The sequence below is a fragment of the Sinocyclocheilus anshuiensis genome, unplaced genomic scaffold (assembly GCF_001515605.1).
Source record: "Sinocyclocheilus anshuiensis isolate Anshui unplaced genomic scaffold, SAMN03320099.WGS_v1.1 scaffold526, whole genome shotgun sequence".
NCBI classification, from domain to species: domain Eukaryota; kingdom Metazoa; phylum Chordata; class Actinopteri; order Cypriniformes; family Cyprinidae; genus Sinocyclocheilus; species Sinocyclocheilus anshuiensis.
In genome coordinates, this window is record NW_015547649.1 from 30,593 (window position 1) to 35,536 (window position 4,944).

At 40.5% G+C, this 4,944-nt stretch overlaps 1 pseudogene; it reads left to right on the plus strand.

The window, feature by feature from the left end:
• LOC107701964 (alpha-2-macroglobulin-like) overlaps positions 1–4,944 on the plus strand; it is a 39,522-nt pseudogene that overhangs the window by 29,582 nt on the left and 4,996 nt on the right.

Below are 4,944 nucleotides of genomic sequence, written 5' to 3' on the forward strand. Positions count from 1 at the left end.
GGCAATATTACATATTGTAATATTATATAATGTTGTGCGCTATCTGTCACGCCCACTGAAGGCTCATCAGTAGATCACACGTGCGCTGATAGCGCTGAAGTGAACAAACCCTGGAACATAACCTGCGCCGGAGCAGGTTATCTTCAGAGAGCAAGTTGCTATGGTTACTTACATACCCTGAAAGTTACCTCCGATGTTGGAACCGAAAGCTGAGGTTATCCGCTCACTTATCCTCAAACATAGCTGGGTATGTCACATAACCTGCTTTTTGGAATACCCCCCTGGCCTGTTTAAGCTCTCCATAAAACAAAGAAAACAAGCCCTGCAAATTAACAATAATTATTTTAAAACACATATATTATACAGACACTTCATATTTAATGGTATTTCATTATTTTGATTGCATTACTGCTACAAGAACCATGTTTTTTGTTTTTCGTTGTAAAATTGTGGTTCATTTTTGTAAGGGAACATGGAAACTCTGAGGGAATATTAAGGCAGATGCGGCGGTGATATTATTACCGACATTAAAACACGTTATTAACGTCAACATCCAAAAAAGTTTCACAGGATTATGAACGTACCTAAACGTGATGCACGGGCTTCATCTTGGGTTTTTTTCTTTTTCTTATCTCGGCGCCGGACATATATACATACATACATATATATATATTCACACTGGCAAACATTCAGACAAGTAAATTATGTGATAAAAGTAGATTTTAAGTGAAAATTGTAACTGTTGTTCTTAGGACACAAAGTGTTACATGTGTTGAACATTTTGATTTACCAAAAAAAAAAAAAGGGATTAAGAAATGAAGCAAATGTCAATTCATGAATAGCTCCCTTAAAAAATTATGTTAATATATGTTTGTATTTATTTTTTTATTTATGTACTGTATATGTATGTATATGTTAATATTAATATAGAACAAAATATTTTTTTTTTTAGCAACTGCTACCCCCCTGGGAGTTGGTGCCCTACCCAAACTGCGTACTCTGCGTATAGGGAGCGGCGGTACTGTATTATACTTTCAAAAAAGCATTTGCATTGGGTTTGTGAAAAGCAGTTTTTATGCATGTTTTAGCCTGAGCCTTTGTTGCATTTACACAGTTTTGACCAGCAGGAGTCGCAGCGTGTGGTGTTTCAAGCGCTTCGAAACAGTGAATCATTTTGCGAAGCAATTGATTCAATTGAGTCGAAGCTTTGAAAAGGTTCGTTTCTACCATCACTAGCTGGAGGTTAATTATTGACATTAACGAGCTCAATGAATTCCTCCAATTAAGAGTGTTTAAATATCGCTGCCATCTGTGCAGCTGATTGGGAGTGGCTGTAGAGCAGTGAAGAGCTGTAGGCTTGGTGAAGTTCTGCAGGTTTTCTGAAAGAGGCATTTGATTTGTTTGTAGTCTTGGGTGATCACTCTTCATGGCTATGAAGGAGTTTTGTGTTTGGAAAGGGCTCATTTATAGTCCTTTTTCTCTTTGCTGTTGATGGACTGACATCAGGACCATGAGTAAATGGGTTAAAAGTGGAAAAATAAAAGTCCTTCTGTTTTAACATGATTCCTCAAAGTTTGTTTTTAGTCCCTTTATTATGGAAACTACCTCTGTGATTATACACCTGCATGAATGTGTGTTGATCTGACTTATGATTTTTATTTTCTAATACTAGAGGTCTGTCTGATGTTTCCACAGATCCTTCTTGGTGACGTTTTCTGCAGTGATCGAGTCCCGCTCTGATGCCAAATTGTGTGCAAGTCTTTTAAAACCCAATGAGAGTCTTACAATGACCGTCTTTCTGGTTGATGACAAAAACCTGACAACACCGCTTGTGCAGCAGAGATCTTCAACAGCGTTTCACCGCTGTTTTAGTTTCCAGGTCCGTTACTGTGTGGCACATGTGGAGCTCTTAATTTTTATTTTTTTTCCTTCCTTCCTCCCCCGTGTATTAACCATGTGTTTCTCTACAGGCTCCTGAAGTAGATGGAGAATTAGTGCAGAAACTGAGGGTGGTACTTCAAGGGAAGTTCTTCAAAATGACCGAAGAGAGGAAAGTCATGTTCAGACGTTACCTGCCTTTGACCTTCATCCAAACAGACAAACCCATCTACAATCCAGGACAAACGGGTGAGCTACAAATGAACCTTGTATGAATTAGAAGTGATCAGAACTTGTAGTGTAGTGGTCTTTCGACGTGTACAAATGCATTAGTAATGGATGTGAGTTATGTTTCCCTTCTGCAGTGAACTTCAGGGTTGTGACCATGGATCCGAAATTTGTTCCTCTTGATCAAATGGTAAAGCCTGATCTGCTAGTCTTGTAGGTTTTTTTTTAAGTACTTTTTTTTTTAAATGCCTAATGTTACTGTTTGTCTTTACAGTACAGTCTAGTGGTGGTGGAGGTGAGAACTTGTTCTGGACCAAGTCTTTGGAATGATACAACACTGGTTTACCTCTGCATGTTCTTGGTGTTTTTACTTTTACTTTAGGCTTGCAGTTTCTTATTCCAAGTTTTTCCCTCCAAATAGGACCATCTTAATAACCGGATTGGTCAGTGGACAGATGTTTCCTCAACGGGGTGGATATTGGAGCTTTCTCACCAGTTACACCCTGAGGCTCAGGTCGGGATGTACACACTGAGGGCTTTTATTGATGACCGGATGATCTCACAGGTTTTTGAAGTGGAAAAAGTATGGTAAGTCACCACATATGATGTGCAACAGTTAGTTTTGATGACTGCGGTCCTAATTTAAAGCCTTTGTTTCTGAATCCAAAACTGTGTCCGTTACGTTTCAAGTTGGCATGGTCTCGTTTTTGGACCTCCCAGATTTTTAACTATGGATCAATGATGAATGGAAAGGTGAGTAAAGGTTCATCTCTTAGACAGATCTCATTGGTTTCTTTTCCTAACCTTTATTTTTCCCAACAGATCTCCGCATCTTATTTCAATGGGACTCCAATTGAATGCAAGGCAGTCTATCTCCTGGATGGTCGCCAATGGCCCAACAAACTGCTGCTGAATCTGACTACAAACATGAATGGACTGGCCGCTTTCTCCCTGAACACTGCTGATTTCCCTAAAACTGATCTGAATCTGTTGGTATGATTTGACTAAATCCTTGTTTTTTTTTTAAATGACTTCTCTTGCAAAAACAATTCTATTAATTTGTTCCTCAGGCAAGTGCAACTTCACGGGATTTTTATGGTTATAAATCGCCCTACTTCAGTATGGCTCTGAGGACTGTGCCGCTTTTCCAAACTGCTACTCCCAACAACCCAATGTTTAGTAAACTGACTATAGAGAAGCTTGAGCAGCCACTGAAATGTGGTGCCAAGTATCCAGTGACAATCCAGTATTCTTTTGTTGGAGAAACTGGTGACTACAGTGCTGACATCTATATGGTGAGTGGACGCTGGTTTTGATGACCCTTTTTTTTGGGGGGCACCTTTTAAATGCACCAGTCCATCTTTGTTTTCTGTCAGGTCCTGTCCAGAGGCGTGATTGTTCTGCATGGATTTCAGAAGGTCCAAGTGAGGGCTTTAAATGCACTAAGTGGCACAGTGTCATTTGAGCTGTCTGTCGGTCTTGATATGGCTCCAGTAGTGCAGATTCTGGCCTTCTGTTTTCTGCCCAGTGAGAACGTAGTTGCTGCTAGTGTGGATTTTGACACTGAAATGTGTTTCCAAAACCGGGTATGTGGTAATCTAGCTCTTTACTTTATGTGGGACGTGGCAACATGTCCTTCAGCTTGAGCTTGTTCTCGTTCCAGGTGTCTCTGCAGTTTTCTCCACCTACAGCTGTTCCTAGTGAGGGAAATGTTTTGACAGTCTCCGCTCAAGAAGAATCCCTGTGTGGCCTCAGCGCTGTTGATCAGAGCGTCTGGATCATGGAGCCAGGAAGATGTTTGAGCGCTGAAGCGGTATCCATGTGCAGTTCAATAAGTTCTTGTTGGAGTTGATTTGACATCAAGGTTATTCTTTAGAATGAGTTCTGCAGATGGATTAATTGGACAAAGCTATTATGTGGCGTACCAAACGTTTTTGCGTTACATGCAACATGTCAAAAACGATTATTTTACAGTCCCAGGTGTTTGACTTTCTTCCGATGCAATCGCTGGTTGAACTTATCTGGATTCGCATCCATTGCTGACATGCCTATTAGGAAAGACATTGTTAAACCTATTAAATGATTTGCGCATTTGACTGGTATTTCACCAATGTGCCATGATTGTTTCATTCTGCTTGGTGGTAAACCTGCTTGTTCTAATAGGGATGCACCGACATCATAATTATGCACTTGTCTGAAAACCAAAACCACTTTTGGATTTTTAAATGTACAGTAATTGAGACTTTCATTAATGAGACTGTTTTAAAAAGCAAAGGAAACAACCACACTTATTGGAAGTAACACAAACTGGGCCAAAGATGTATTTTAAAGGTGTGCTTGTTCAAAAAGTTGTTCAATCCTCGGTGTGCTGATTTTAGCAGGTCTCGTGTTGCAAGTTCAATGATGCAGGTAGTGACTATTCTCTCTTGCCAATCGGTGATCAGCAGGGTTTACAGCAGTCTGATTTGTCTTACGCCTATAATGAATGGACAACCTCAATTGTTGTTGCAGTCCTGGTATTAATGGGGGGGTGGGTGTTGTGCTTTGTTTGTGTTCCTCTAGCCCATTCAATGGGCACTGGAAGCGGTGAGGGAGTTGGAGGCGGGAGTGCTGGAGGCGATGGGGGGTGCTGGAGGTGATGGCAGCTCCTCTTTTGACGTGACTGTCAGGACTTATTTTCCAGAAACATGAATCTGGCAGCTTGCTCAAGTGGGGTAAGTGAATCTCGTTTCAGCAAATTGACTCCTCTAAGGCCCCGTCCACACGAACATGGGTTTTCAAAACTGCAGCTTTTTTTTTTTTTTTTTTTTTTTTTTTTTTTACAGCCTCGAAAAAAAG